Source organism: Girardinichthys multiradiatus, chromosome 18 (genome assembly GCF_021462225.1).
Source record: "Girardinichthys multiradiatus isolate DD_20200921_A chromosome 18, DD_fGirMul_XY1, whole genome shotgun sequence".
NCBI lineage: Eukaryota > Metazoa > Chordata > Actinopteri > Cyprinodontiformes > Goodeidae > Girardinichthys > Girardinichthys multiradiatus.
The window spans coordinates 36,652,961-36,669,171 of record NC_061810.1 but is presented as its reverse complement, the minus strand read 5'-3'; the positions used below and the strand labels follow the sequence as shown (position 1 = coordinate 36,669,171).

At 45.0% G+C, this 16,211-nt stretch overlaps 1 protein-coding gene across 4 annotated transcripts in view; it reads right to left on the bottom strand.

The window, feature by feature from the left end:
• The window catches only part of lrfn1 (leucine rich repeat and fibronectin type III domain containing 1), a 221,830-nt gene that overhangs the window by 27,430 nt on the left and 178,189 nt on the right, over positions 1–16,211 (bottom strand). The window contains exon 1 of one of the 4 annotated variants that reach the window (XM_047392492.1): positions 10,646–10,989. The exons of the other annotated variants lie outside the window; for them this stretch is intronic. The gene's annotated coding sequence lies outside the window, so the exon portion shown is untranslated. Of the gene's footprint in view, positions 1–10,645; positions 10,990–16,211 lie in introns of those variants that run through there. 4 annotated transcript variants of the gene reach the window in all.

Genomic DNA, 16,211 nt, shown 5'->3' with positions numbered 1-16,211 from the left:
CAGTGCCTCTAGCATTACAAAGCAAAACTCGAGGCACTGGACAGAAAAATAAGCCTCTCAAAATGTTTTTTTTCACTTGCGTATCAGGTGTAGAACAAACAAATACAGGTCCTTCTCAAAAAATTAGCATATTGTGATAAAGTTCATTATTTTCTATAATGTAATGATGAAAATTTAACATTCATATATTTTAGATTCATTGCACACTAACTGAAATATTTCAGGTCTTTTATTGTCTTAATACGGATGATTTTGGCATACAGCTCATGAAAACCCAAAATTCCTATCTCACAAAATTAGCATATTTCATCCGACCAATAAAAGAAAAGTGTTTTTAATACAAACAACGTCAACCTTCAAATAATCATGTACAGTTATGCACTCAATACTTGGTCGGGAATCCTTTTGCAGAAATGACTGCTTCAATGCGGCGTGGCATGGAGGCAATCAGCCTGTGGCACTGCTGAGGTCTTATGGAGGTCCAGGATGCTTCGATAGCGGCCTTTAGCTCATCCAGAGTGTTGGGTCTTGAGTCTCTCAACGTTCTCTTTACAAGATCCCACAGATTCTCTATGGGGTTCAGGTCTGGAGAGTTGGCAGGCCAATTGAGCACAGTGATACCATGGTCAGTAAACCATTTACCAGTGGTTTTAGCACTGTGAGCAGGTGCCAGGTCGTGCTGAAAAATGAAATCTTCATCTCCATAAAGCTTTTCAGCAGATGGAAGCATGAAGTGCTCCAAAATCTCCTGATAGCTAGCTGCATTGACCCTGCCCTTGATAAAACACAGTGGACCAACACCAGCAGCTGACACGGCACCCCAGACCATCACTGACTGTGGGTACTTGACACTGGACTTCTGGCATTTTGGCATTTCCTTCTCCCCAGTCCTCCTCCAGACTCTGGCACCTTGATTTCCGAATGACATGCAGAATTTGCTTTCATCCGAAAAAAGTACTTTGGACCACTGAGCAACAGTCCAGTGCTGCTTCTCTGTAGCCCAGGTCTGGGGAATGCGGCACCTGTAGCCCATTTCCTGCACACGCCTGTGCACGGTGGCTCTGGATGTTTCTACTCCAGACTCAGTCCACTGCTTCCGCAGGTCCCCCAAGGTCTGTAATCGGCCCTTCTCCACAATCTTCCTCAGGGTCCGGTCACCTCTTCTCGTTGTGCAGCGTTTTCTGCCACACTTTTTCCTTCCCACAGACTTCCCACTGAGGTGCCTTGATACAGCACTCTGGGAACAGCCTATTTGTTCAGAAATTTCTTTCTGTGTCTTACCCTCTTGCTTGAGGGTGTCAATAGTGGCCTTCTGGACAGCAGTCAGGTCGGCAGTCTTACCCATGATTGGGGTTTTGAGTGATAAACCAGGCTGGGAGTTTTAAAGGCCTCAGGAATCTTTTGCAGGTGTTTAGAGTTAACTCGTTGATTCAGATGATTAGGTTCATAGCTCGTTTAGAGACCTTTTTAATAATATGCTAATTTTGTGAGATAGGAATTTTGGGTTTTCATGAGCTGTATGCCAAAATCATCCGTATTAAGACAATAAAAGACCTGAAATATTTCAGTTAGTGTGCAATGAATCTAAAATATATGAATGTTAAATTTTCATCATGACATTATGGAAAATAATGAACTTTATCACAATATGCTAATTTTTTGAGAAGGACCTGTACTTCCGTATCTTTCTAATGCTTCACTGGGTAACTGCCCATATGACTCTTATTAAAAACCACTGTGCAAAGATGTTAAATATCTTTTAAAATAAATGTATCTTTTATTAGAGCAGCATAATTTTACTGTTAAAATGTTTAAACATCCATCCTTCAATTTAAGTACACCTATTCAGTAAGAAAATTATTATTATTTTCAAAATCACCAGTGCAACAATTATTGCCATCCATAAAGATTTATATGAACTAAACATTAAAAAGTTGATAAAGGTTTCTTGGAACTTGTAATTAGTAGCTTAATCAATGATTATGCTTCCCTATGGTATAAATGTGACATAACAAATGCACCCTTTCAGTCCTTTTCAAAATGGGGAAAAACAAGACAACAGCAGTAAGGCTACTGTGTTTCAAGCTTCAGACGTCAAGTAATTATTTCAAGAAAATAACTATTCACCTAAACTTGCCCATATCTCAGATAGAAGAGAAATTAAAACGTTTTAACCAGCTACAACTGTGATAAACAAGGTGAAAAACAGCAGGAACCGAAGTCTATCTATGGAAGTAAAATAGTCTCATTAGAACCAGACATTTTTTAGACATTGAATTTATAACACTGAATTTTTATCCTGTGCATTATGTATGTGAATTTTTTTTTGTACTTAAAATTTGCCAGAAAAAATTCACCTGTAAGAATTTGCCTGAAAAAAATTCACCTGCAGAAATTCACCTGCAAAAATTCGCCTGCAAATGTGTTGACCTTCTGGTGACTCAAGCCAAAGCAATTAGCACTCGATCGAGGTGAGCGTCTTTTAGCCAATCAGATTACACTTATTTGATCATGTGACACACCATTGCCTTGGGCAGAGGTGAGTCTCTTAACAGTTTGCTGGATAGTGGCTTAATGAAGATCAGTGATGAGATTCAAATGGGTGTTAATTACCTGATGTTTTGTAATAATATATTTTTGGCAGAAAAATCTCGCCTCTGCCCACGGCAATGGTGTGTCATGTGATCAAATAAGCGTAATCTGATTGGCTAAAAGACGCTCGACTCGATCGAGTGCTGATTGCTTTGGCTTGAGTCACCAGAAGGTCAACACATTTGCAGGCGAATTTTTGCAGGCAAATTTTTTCAGGCGAATTTTTGCAGGCGAATTTTTGAAGGTGTTATAAATTCAATGTCTAAAAAATGTCTGATTCTAATGAGACTATTTTACTTCCATATTTATCCACCAGTTACAGTGTGAGAGATGGTAAAAGAGGTAAAATAAATCTCCAAAGCTGACAGTAAAAAGCTGCAGCATGTTTTTCTGTCATGATGTAGGGTTGTTTGGTGTTTGGCTTTGGGTTTCTTATGTTTTTCACAGTTGAGGTTTTGACTCATGCTTTTGTTTTGTCATCTTGTTCATATTTTGTCAAGTTTGGTTTTCGGATCTGGTTATGCTTTTGCTTCATGTTTTTCTAGTTTGTGTTCAAGAGTCTCTGTTTTGCTCCAGTCACGTTTTGTTCTGTCAATTAAGTTTATTCGGTTCACCTGCACCATGTTAATCAGTTTTGTTGCTCCACCTGTACCATGCTCCATTTATACACACCTGTTCTGTTTAGTCTTCGTGGAAACGTTTTTCACTTTCATGCTCATGTCAAGTTTTGATGCCCAAGTCTTATTTTCGGATCATGCCATGCCTGTCTCGCCTGCCCGTCCGTTGTTTTGTTCCTGCCTCCCGCTGTGAGTGAGTTTTTGTTTTTTGTCATTAAAATCTTTTACACTTACCGTCATGCTGCCTTCTGGTCTGCATTCTGGGGTCCTGTATCTGGCAAACCATAACATTTCCTGTGAAATTGTACAAATTACTGCTTAAACACAAAAAACTGTGCAACGCCCTATAATAAATTCAAGAAATTCCTCTGAACCGAGGAGATTACTGCAGTGGAAACAAAAGGCTTAAAGCATGTTTTCTTTAAAATTAAAAAAATAAAATTGAAAACCCCAGCAAAATATAAAGGTTTGGTAGATCATTATTTAATGACAGAAGCTACATATTAGCTGCTAAATGATAAGTAAAATTGGATTACATAGTTGTAATTGGTGCGGGTTTCACCTAATATACTTTGATTAAATGTTTAGCTGAACAGAGGAGAAGTCTGACCATGACAAAAAAGGCTGAGAAAATTCCAATTTTTCACATATAGGAAATTTTTGTCCTACAAGCACACACAAAACTGTTGGCACCCCTAAGCAATTAATATATACACACGTAAAAATATTTTTAAAAGTATTTAATTTCACCCACTCGGAATAAACATCCTATAAGGAAATAAATGTTTTTCGCAAAACAGCTTCTTGCACTGTTACTTGTGTGTTTGCTGGTAATACTTCATAAAAAAAAAAAAGGTTACCAATACAATGGCATTTTGTCCTTTATAATATTTCAATAGGGTTGCAAATAGAGAGAAGGGAATATTGGACCATTTTTCTTTGCACAGTCTTCCTCTTCAGCTCTTTTCAAAGGTGTTTTATAGGATTTATGTCTGAGGATGGAGACCGGTTGTGTCCGGTGAGCTATTTCTTTGCTAGTCACATCAACCACTATAGCCACATTTACCCAGCCACATTAAAAACATGCACATATTCATAAACTGATGTAAAGACTGGTAGGCAACATGGGGATAGCTGTCTTCTGCCCAAGGGCCATCAACCCATCCAGCTGACACACCTAGTGATGACCGAAATTAACTGTTCTGGCAGAGGCCAGGAAATTTTCAAAGAGTTCATGATGCCATGCATTCAAACAGGCACAAACCCATAGCAGCACTAACAGGTGCTTTTTCACATAAACAGCTTTTGTTTCACATCAAAATCACCTGGAGCATTTAAAGCTGAAAAACTTATTCTTAGGCTCATCTGACCAAAACATGTGGTTCCAGGTAAAGTCAAAATAAAATTCATAAATTCAACATGTTTACATTTACATAGTATCCAGTGGTTTCAATCCCACTGAGATTTGAATAGTTTTTATAGAAGGGCGTCTTTGATGTGTTAATTCTGATTAATCAATCACAGGAAAAGATGTGTTAAAAGAATAACGAAAGTTATGTATGTAACTACGGTTCTATGAATCCCGGATGACCGCCAGAGGCGGTGCGTCAAGCACTGAATGATCATTCTTGCGCATGCGCGGGTCGAGAAATTAATAACAACATGGTCACATGTGACCTACCGGTGGCTCACGTGAGTCTACAGGTCCTTCTCAAAAAATTAGCATATTGTGATAAAGTTCATTATTTTCCATAATGTCATGATGAAAATTTAACATTCATATATTTTAGATTCATTGCACACTAACTGAAATATTTCAGGTCTTTTATTGTCTTAATACGGATGATTTTGGCGTACAGCTCATGAAAACCCAAAATTCCTGTCTCACAAAATTAGCATATCATTAAAAGGGTCTCTAAACGAGCTGTGAACCTAATCATCTGAATCAACGAGTTAACTCTAAACACATGCAAAAGATTCCTGAGGCCTTTAAAACTCCCAGCCTGGTTCATCACTCAAAACCCCAATCATGGGTAAGACTGCCGACCTGACTGCTGTCCAGAAGGCCACTATTGACAACCTCAAGCAAGAGGGTAAGACACAGAAAGAAATTTCTGAACGAATAGGCTGTTCCCAGAGTGCTGTATCAAGGCACCTCGGTGGGAAGTCTGTGGGAAGGAAAAAGTGTGGCAGAAAACGCTGCACAACGAGAGGAGGTGACCGGACCCTGAGGAAGATTGTGGAGAAGGGCCGATTCCAGACCTTGGGGGACCTGCGGAAGCAGTGGACTGAGTCTGGAGTAGAAACATCCAGAGCCACCGTGCACAGGCGTGTGCAGGAAATGGGCTACAGGTGCCGCATTCCCCAGACCTAGGCTACAGAGAAGCAGCACTGGACTGTTGCTCAGTACTTTTTTCGGATGAAAGCAAATTCTGCATGTCATTCAGAAATCAAGGTGCCAGAGTCTGGAGGAAGAATGGGGAGAAAAATGCCAGAAGTCCAGTGTCAAGTACCCACAGTCAGTGATGGTCTGGGGTGCCGTGTCAGCTGCTGGTGTTGGTCCACTGTGTTTTATCAAGGGCAGGGTCAATGCAGCTAGCTATCAGGAGATTTTGGAGCAATGAATCTAAAATATATGAATATTAAATTTTCATCATTACATTATAGAAAATAATGAACTTTATCACAATATGCTAATTTTTTGAGAAGGACCTGTATATAGTCACATGACACCGGGAGTCCAGTCCTGACAATCTTCTCGCAAGCACGCGGAGACCGAGGGACCGAGCGCTCTGGTGGTTATCCGGGATTCATAGAACCGTAGTTACATACGTAACTTTCGTTCTATTTCATCCCTACTGACCGCCAGAGGCGGTGCTTCAGGCACTGGATGACGCATACCAACAGGGTCCCGAGGGATACCACGGAGACCCCAAGGAACACAGCAACACCACTAACCTCAGCGGGACGCAGAAGGCGGTTGCTCCAGTATTCCCTGCAGGGGATGCGGCGTGGCGACGTTCACCCTGTAAAACCTGGCAAAGGCGCTTGGCGCCGTCCAGGAAGCAGCTTCACAAATGGCCTCCAGAGGCACCCCGGTCATGGCAGCCCACGAGGTGGAGAGGCTCCTAGTGGAGTGACAGCACACGCCGCTCGGCAGGGGCTGATCCTGAAAGGAGTAAGCCACAGAGATCATCTCCACAATCCAACGTGCCAACCGCTGTCTAGAAAGGGCCTGACCTTTCCAAGAGCCAGCATAACAAACGAAGAGACAGTCGGTCCGACGAATGGGTGCCGTGGAGCGGACATACGCCTCAAGCGCTCGGACAGGGCAAAGAGGCTCAGAGGGGGCACCAGGATTAAATCGGGAAAGCCGGAGTGGCAGCACACTGCCAGCCACTGCAGGCACGTTTGGAAGAAAGGAAGCATTAGTCCACAGTGTAACACCGGAGCCATCCGGGTTCCACCGACAGCATGGTTCAGACACAGACAGAGCATGCAATTCCCCCACCCGTTTGGCAGAAGCAATGGCCAACAGGAAGGCGGTTTTCAGGGAGAGCCACTTGAGATCCGCCCCTGTAATGGGCTCAAAAGGGGGGGACTGAAGAGCCGCAAGCACTAGCGACAAATCCCACGTAGGGGCCACAGGGTGCCTGGGCGGACACAAGCACCTGGCACCCTTCAGGAACAGCACGACATCCCCATGTCGGCCAACAGAGCAACCACCAAACCCAACATGCCAACGGGAAATGGCTGCTACATACACCTTCAAGGTGGAAGGGGATCGCCCTAGATCCAGCAACTCCTGGAGGAAGGACAGCAAATGGGAAACAGGACAGCGAATAGGGTCCTGTCCCTTACCACAGCACCAGCCGGCAAAGACCGCCCATTTAGCATCATAGGCGGCCCGCGTGGACGGTGCCCATGCACCAGTCATGGTCTATCCAACCCTGCCTCCATAATGGGAGAAGGCAGAGCCTGCACCTGTAGAGGCCAAAGCCAGAGTTTCAGGCGGCCCGGATCGGGATGGAGAATCCGGCCTCCCATCTGGGAGAGGAGGTCTCTCCTGGGGGAGAGGCGCATCGGCAAGCTGGAGCAGAGCCTGCGCAGCAGAGGAAACCAGGGTCTCCCTGGCCAAAAGGGGGCTACCAGCAGGAGCTCGTGCCTGTCTTGAAGAACCCTCAGAAGCGTCTGGGGGATCAGGGAAAATGGGGGAAAGGCGTAGAGAAGGGTCCGGGGCCACTCGTGCGCCAGTGCGTCGCAGCCCAGAGGACTGGCATTGTCCATCAGGGAAAACCAGAGGGGACAGTGAACTGCATCTCTCGAGGAAAACAGGTCCACCTCCGCCCTGCCGAAGGTGGCCCAAATGCGATCCACCACCTCCGAGTGAAGCCGCCACTCCCCCGGAAGTGGCACCTGCCGAGACAGAAAGTCCGCGGAGACATTCTGCGGACCTGGAATATAGGCTGCCCTGAGGCTGGCAAGGCGTGGCGCCGCCCAGACCAGGAGCCGCCGGGCCAGGGACAGTAGTCTCAGAGACCTGGACCCCCCTTGGTGATTTACATGGAAGACAACCGTGGTGTTGTCCGACCGGACCAAAACATGTCGTCCTAGCAGCCCTGGAAGGAAAGCACGGAGCGCCAGGAACACAGCCATCAGCTCCAGAACATTGATATGGACCCCGCACTGCCGCGGGGACCACACACCCTGAGCCGCACAGTCTTGCCAGGTCGCTCCCCAACCCTTGGAGGAAGCATCCGTATGGACGACTTCCCTCCGACACGGAAGGGGGCCGAGCGGGACACCCGCCATGATGTAGGACCCGTTCTGCCACTGGGACAGAGACTGTAGGGACCGAGGCACAACCCGAAGCCGTCAGGGCCGGTGAGTAAGCGGGAGGGGTCCAGGCCGACCCCGTTCAGCCACATCTGCAGGGGCCGCAATGAAAGAAGCCCCAGAGGCACCACGCTGGTGTCTCGGATCGCCTGATCGCGGGTTGCAGCACAAATGAGCCAGTCGTCCAAATAGGGCAGGATCCGCTGCCACACACCGGGTGAACACCCGAGGAGAGAGGGAAAGACCAAAGGGAAGAACCCGGAACTGGAAGTGCCTCCCGTGAAAGGCAAAGCGGAGAAAACGCCAATGGTCCGGAGCAATGGGGACATGAAAATAGGCATCCTCCAGGTCGATAGACGTGAACCAGTCTCCCGGGGAGATCGCCCGCAGAACCTCCCGGGTGGTCAACATACGGAAAGGTAGAACCTTGAGAAAAGTGTTCAGACCCCGGAGGTCCAGAATTGGACGAAGACCGCCGGTCTTCTTGGGAACCAGAAAATAAACTGAATAAACACCCCCGGGATCCCGCAGGGGGTCCACCGGAACAATCGCACCCTTGGCCAGCAAGGTGCAGATCTCCCAGTCCAGGGCCCGAGCCTTCATTGGGTCGCAGATGACCGTCATCTTGTCCCGGCTGGGGGTAGAAGGCCGGCGGCGGAACTGAAGACGGTATCCCCGGGACAGGGTGGACAACACCCACGAGTCCGGGGCGTGAACAGCCCAATAACTGAGCTGGCCCGGGGAGAAAAACCCCACCGCCAGCTCCAGAACATCACCGGCGGGTCCCCTGGCCCCGAGAGGGCCTGGGGAAACGCCGACCGGAATGAGCAGACCAAACTGGGCGCAAACCCTGGGCCCCACCATGGTCCCCTTGGGCCCTAGTCGGTCTCTGTCCAGACCCCAAGAAAGGGACAGGAGGGGGGAGGGAACCCCGGAACGAGTGCCTAGCTGCCCCGGCAGTAACTGGCCGGCGGGTTGGTCTATGGAGACCCGCCAGCTGCTGCCGTGTTCTTGAGGCCTGGGCTGTACGCTCCAAGGCCTCCAGTGCAGCGGAACCGAAGAGTTCCCCCGGAACCACAGGAAGAGCCCTCAGCGTTCTCCTGCAAGGCTTGGTCAGGGGCGATTGCGCCAGCCACACCTGGCGCCGAGCATGGACCAATGTAGAGAGCGTGCGACCAAGCTCACGTGTCATCAGGGCGAAGGCCTGCAGAGAGGCGTCCAACAAGCCCTGAGTAGACTGGTCCAAGGGAACCAACTCCAACGAGGAGGAGAGGCCCAACATCAGATGGAAGAGTGAGTTCCCTATGCGGCCCATCCGGGCACCTGAGTCGTAGGCCCTACACAGTAAATTGTCCGTGACACGGTATTGCGGTCGTGGACAACGGGCATTAGTCCTCAACGCCTCATCGGGAGGAACGATGAGGGAGGCAATGGCAGACTCGACAGGGGGCATGCAGCCCAACCCGAACTTGGGTGGCTCGTGCATGGCAGCCAGGGCCCTGCCATCCGCTGTCGGGCGGGAAAAGGCCCTTGTGTCAGTCCAGCAAGCATGCAGCTCCTGGAGGTATTCTGCTGAGGGAGGAACAACAAAGGCAGCCTCGGCATCACAGCGCCTAAAGAAGGCGCTAGATGGAGCAGGCTGGGCCAGGGGAACGTCCAGCTGCAAATGGCCCAGAGCAGTTTTAATAGCTGCAGACACCGGTTCCCCCGCACCTCCCAGGGAGGCACCGGACCTGAGGTCCGGGAGCCCAATTCCGGAAAGGCCTCACGAAAGAGGGTGCCCAAGGCCGCAACTGATATAACATCATTGTCGCAATGTGAGGACCTGGCCTGTTCAGGAGGGGAAGGCTCATTGCGGTCACCATCCCCCCGGAGAGACTGAAGGAGGGCCTTCATCTGGGCCAGCTCCGTAGAAAGTTGGTCCACTCTAGAGGACAGTCCCGGGGGGCCTCGCCACTTGGCTCTCCTTCCAGACTCCAAGGGCACATTCTCAGCAGACCGTTTCGTGGAGGCCACACCCTGTCCAAGCCGCAACGGATCCTGCTGGACAGAGACCGTCCAGTCAACAAGCTGCTCCACCGAGGACAGCCGGGCCAACCGCACCGCTCGGGGCAGAACGCTGCAATTATAGCAGGCGTGATCTGAAAGCGCCTCCCTGAGATGGTCAACACCAAGGCAGGGAGGGCACATGTCATGGCCGTCCTCCGGCTGTAGGGGAGCTGAACAGGACGCACAACATAGATTGTCCATGTCCCAGTGGACAGATGGTGTCGAACAGGCAGAAAAAACGCCGTCAAGACCCTGTTACAGCAACAAGCCGTAGGACTCAGCACAAGCAGAAAACGCCACTGGCAAGTCAAATCAAAGCGAGCAGCAAATCACTGCCGCAGAAAATATACTCAGCACGAGCAATACGCTACCTGCGAGTCAGATAATCAGAAATAGCAACGTATAATTGAATGACGGACTCAGCACGAGCAGAAAACGCCACTAGCTGGTCGGACAAACAGGAATAAACAAAAGTGAGCAGTAAACTACTGCTGAAACTAAGCGGACTCAGCACGAGCAGAAAACGCTACCGGCGAGCCGAACAAACTTACCAGAAACCCAGGAAGAAAAGGCAGCTTGCGCAGCCTCTGGAGGGCAGAATCATCCGCAGCTCCGATCACAACGAACACGAGGCTCCCAGCAGAAAGCAATAAGAGGAACAAACAAACACAAGTCAACACCTGCATTCATCAACCTGCACGCGAGAAGAAAGAAGGGACTGGACTCCCAGTATCATGTGACTATATAGACTCACGTGAGCCACCGGTAGGTCACATGTGACCATGTTGTTATTCATTTCTCGACCTGCGCATGCGCAAGAATGATCATTCAGTGCTTGAAGCACCGCCTCTGGCGGTCAGTAGGGATGAAATAGAACTCCTTTAATTATACCTTTCTCAGTTCCCTCACTTGTGGCACACCAGAAACACTAGGCATGTTTACTTAACATAGGTATTTGGAATAAAGGGCCGATTGGAATAGAAATGCGGCATGTAAACACCAATGCACAATATGTTGCACAGACACCAGAGCTAACATTAGCTACAATAGTCCTGATACAGGTTTAGTGGAAATATAAATAACTATATATTTGATGTGACTGTTTTAAGTTAACATCTGACATACTGATTTAGGTGTCAACCAAAATTTATTTGAGAAATGAAACCTGTTACTGTTCTAAATATTGTGGTTTGTTAAAATTGTGATTATGTGGTACTAATTAATTACAAAGCCTAATTGTGCCTTCCTTACCATTTTGCTTCTTACCAAACTGCCTGGTGGCAAGATAATGTGTCCTTGTTCAGTTCTATGTGCAGAGGCTAGAAGAAACAGGCCTTTGAGTCACATTATATTTATTACCCATGGAAACAGAAATACATGAATTATTAATTGTTTCTTGAAATGTCAAGAAACTCTTATCAACCTTAAAACGTGAAGGTGCGGTGGCAAATTTTGTCAAAAATAAGTTTTCTTGATATGGAATTTTTCTCCCCATCGAATGAAAATAGACAAATTAAATGTTTTATTTCTCAAAAAACTTTAAAGGAAACTAAACTTATAAACAAACTTCTCATAATGCTTACAATCCTTGACATTTCACACATTGTTAAAGCATTTCTTCACAAAACACAGCGTTTACAAATAATCATTCCATATAATGCTATCTACAAATGTCAGACCACTTGAATAATCAAAGGTAAAACATTCTTGATTTAAATCAATGACATGCAAATAATTTCACTTCATGAGAAGTGATTGTTTCTTGTTTTATTCAGATCAACAACATCTCCATGCTGACTGCTGATTACTGTATATCCCCTGTATCTGTCATTGAAATAACCACACTAATCACAGGGACTTGTAATGAAATTATCAATTGCGTTTTGTTCCAGTCTTTTGTTTATGCGCAAGTTGCATCCATAAACAAGGAGGCTCTCTATCTGCTCGCTCTTGTGGTTTGTGGAATCAACAGAACAATGCTATGCCCTCTGATTTGCAAAGGCCACTTGCCGACTTTACATTTGCTTGTGCTGTGTAAGAGGTTTAAGAGTGCTTGAGGCCTAGAGAGGATCCTGGCCTTTTCTGAGATCCTTGTGTCAGATTAACAAACAGTGTAGAGCTAATGCCAAAGATAAACAGGTTTATGTTGACTGATATCAGCAGAGGTATAAAGATTTAACTGTTTGCTCTCCATATAAACGACTGTGAAACATCAAAATCATATTTAAATAAAAGTATTAAAATAATGGGTAGAAATGCTAAAGTAAAAGTAATGGCTGCTTGTGTTGTCACATAATATATTTCTGTTTTATTACAGAAGTGCCTTCTGGGCATATTTTTCTATGTTTTCAGAAAACAATAATCATCCCAAAAACAACATTATTTTCATGGAATCACAATATTACACCATCGTTGCATTATTACCATTTTATGCTGTATGACATAGTTCATCTATTGTTGTTTCAGGTCTGTTATGAATGCTTGCAGCCTGAAGCCAAACACAGATATATTCATAAATCCCATCTAAAATGGTAACAGCATCATCTGAGCTTTCATTCAGACATTCAGGTTTAAAACGCTCAGAGGAAGGAGGATTTAGACAAGGATTTGGAGGCTGCAATCAACACTGTTTTGCGTTATATTCTTTATAGATATTTAAATGTTGCTGCTGTGAGATTTATTGATGGTAAGCCAAACCACAGTAGAAACATACTACTAAAATAAACACATACCCTGTTGATTAATTAATTTATTAAGGGAAAACCCTATCTGAACCAAGCTCGCCCTATGTGGGAAAAGTGATTGCCCTCTAAACCTAATACAGGTCCTTCTCAAAATATTAGCATATTGTGATAAAGTTCATTATTTTCCATAATGTCATGATGAAAATTTAACATTCATATATTTTAGATTCATCGCACACTAATTGAAATATTTCAGGTCTTTTATTGTCTTAATACGGATGATTTTGGCATACAACTCATGAAAACCCAAAATTCCTATCTCACAAAATTAGCATATTTCATCCGACCAATAAAAGAAAAGTGTTTTGAATTAAAAAAACCTCAACCTTCAAATAATCATGTACAGTTATGCACTCAATACTTGGTCGGGAATCCTTTTGCAGAAATGACGGCTTCAATGCGGCGTGGCATGGAGGCAATCAGCCTGTGGCACTGCTGAGGTCTTATGGAGGCCCAGGATGCTTCGATAGCGGCCTTTAGCTCATCCAGAGTGTTGGGTCTTGAGTCTCTCAACATTCTCTTCACAATATCCCACAGATTCTCTATGGGGTTCAGGTCAGGAGAGTTGGCAGGCCAATTGAGCACAGTGATACCATGGTCAGTAAACCATTTACCAGTGGTTTTGGCACTGTGAGCAGGTGCCAGGTCGTGCTAAAAAATGAAATCTTCATCTCCATAAAGCTTTTCAGCAGATGGAAGCATGAAGTGCTCCAAAATCTCCTGATAGCTAGCTGCATTGACCCTGCCCTTGATAAAACACAGTGGACCAACACCAGCAGCTGACACAGCACCCCAGACCATCACTGACTGTGGGTACTTGACACTGGACTTCTGGCATTTTGGCATTTCCTTCTCCCCAGTCTTCCTCCAGACTCTGGCACCTTGATTTCTGAATGACATGCAGAATTTGCTTTCATCCGAAAAAAGTACTTTGGACCACTGAGCAACTGTCCAGTGCTGCTTCTCTGTAGCCCAGGTCAGGCGCTTCTGCTGCTGTTTCTGGTTCAAAAGTGGCTTGACCTGGGGAATGCGGCACCTGTAGCCCATTTCCTGCACACGCCTGTGCACGGTGGCTCTGGATGTTTCTACTCCAGACTCAGTCCACTGCTTCCGCAGGTCCCCCAAGGTCTGGAATCGGCCCTTCTCCACAATCTTCCTCAGGGTCCGGTCACCTCTTCTCGTTGTGCAGCGTTTTCTGCCACACTTTTTCCTTCCCACAGACTTCCCACTGAGGTGCCTTAATACAGCACTCTGGGAACAGCCTATTCGTTCAGAAATTTCTTTCTGTGTCTTACCCTCTTGCTTGAGGGTGTCAATAGTGGCCTTCTGGACAGCAGTCAGGTCAGCAGTCTTACCCATGATTGGGGCTTTGAGTGATGAACCAGGCTGGGAGTTTTAAAGGCCTCAGGAATCTTTTGCAGGTGTTTAGAGTTAACTTGTTGATTCAGATGATTAGGTTCATAGCTCGTTTAGAGACCCTTTTAATGATATGCTAATTTTGTGAGATAGGAATTTTGGGTTTTCATGAGCTATATGCCAAAATCATCCGTATTAAGACAATAAAAGACAAGAAATATTTCAGTTAGTGTGCAATGAATCTAAAATATATGAATGTTAAATTTTCATCATGACATTATGGAAAATAATGAACTTTATCACAATATGCTAATATTTTGAGAAGGACCTGTAACTGCTTGTACCCCTCTTGAAATGATTGGTGGCAAGAACTGTTTTTGTTCAGTCTTACATTGCTGTGGAGTAGTTTTGACCATATTCTTTCTATAATTGCTTTAATTCAGCATCCTTGATGGGTTTTCAGCACAAACAGCTTGTTTTAGGCCATGACAGCATCTCAATTGTACATCCTGGACTTGTCTTGGCTACTCCGCAACCTTTCTTCCTTTTGAGCCATATGGAGGTGGACCTCTTGCTTTGCTTTGGATGCTCAAACTAAGGGAGCTTGAGCTTAAGGTCTGAAAATGATGGTAGGAGATTTTCCTTCAGGATTTTTGCAAAAGTGCACAATTCATGCTTCCATCAATTGTGGCAAGTCATCCAGGTCCTAAAGTGATGCAGCCACATCCTGAATGTGCTTTAGACTTTATTCTGAGCTCTTGAAGTAATTGTGGTTGGTCAGCCACTCCTGGGAGTGCTCACTACAGTTCCTTTATTTGTGGACAATGACTCACTGTGTTTCACTCAAGTCCCCAAAGCCTTTGTAACCTTTTCCATACAGATGGATGTCAGTAACTTAGTTCCTCATCTGTTCTTGAACGTCTTTAGATCAGGACATGATGTGTCGTTTTTAGAGTTCTTTTAGCCTTCTTTATCGTCAGGTTCTGTTTGATTCTCCAGGTCTACCAGGAATCAGGGCAGTGTGTAATGAGTAAAACTGAACTCAGTTGGTCAAAATGCATTTAATCACAATTAATTGATGATTTAACAAGGGGGTAATTACTTTTTACCATGGGGCGAGGTTGGTTTGATGACTTTTTTCCCCCAAAAAATAAAATCATCGGTTTAAAACTGAATTCTGTACTCTGGTTATCTTTGTTTCCAATAAAAATTTGTTTGATCATCTAAAACAAAACTAACAAGAACATTTTGAGGGGTCAAAAACATTTAAAGCACTGTATATTGGTAACTTAGTTTACTGATTGCAAATAACAGAGCAATTTATTCTGCCTGACATGACTCGCTGTTAAAAATACTGTAGTTCATTACCACTCTAAGTTCAACAGATCTAAGGGTTTGGGAAATTAATTGCATGTTTATTTGCTAATGGCACAAATGTGTAATGGTACTGTAATGTAAAGCTTTTAACTGAAAAAAGGAAGCTGTCCAAAGATAATACACTTAATTTATTTGTTTACTTAAAATAAAAAGAAACCAAGAGCTGTGCTCTAAAAATCACTAAATGCATTCCAAAGTGGGAGCCACACATTCTTACAAAAGATTAGACACCAAATGTACCAACAAGCGTTCTGTGGCCACTTTCTGATCACTGGTTTTGTTAAACTATGACTTCAAGATACAAGTTTTAGCTGATTCTAAATTCTTTCAAAAGGCTGTAATTAAAGCACCCAAAATATATATTTTAAGCTGTCCTGCCATGAGCAGGTGCTACTTGTTGTTAGGAGCAGAGACAAGATCAAACTCCAGCTGTGGCAGAGGAGTTGCAGTAAGACACTAATATGTATATATATTTTAATGTCTTTAGCAACTTGTATTAGGAGTTAGTGTGGCTTGCATTCATAAAGTAATAAAAAAGGAGAAAAAGGGCTGGCCCTATATCAAGCACACTCTATAACATAACAGAGGGTTAATGTAAAAAAATATGTTAAGTCACAGCAACTTGCTATGCACCATTCAG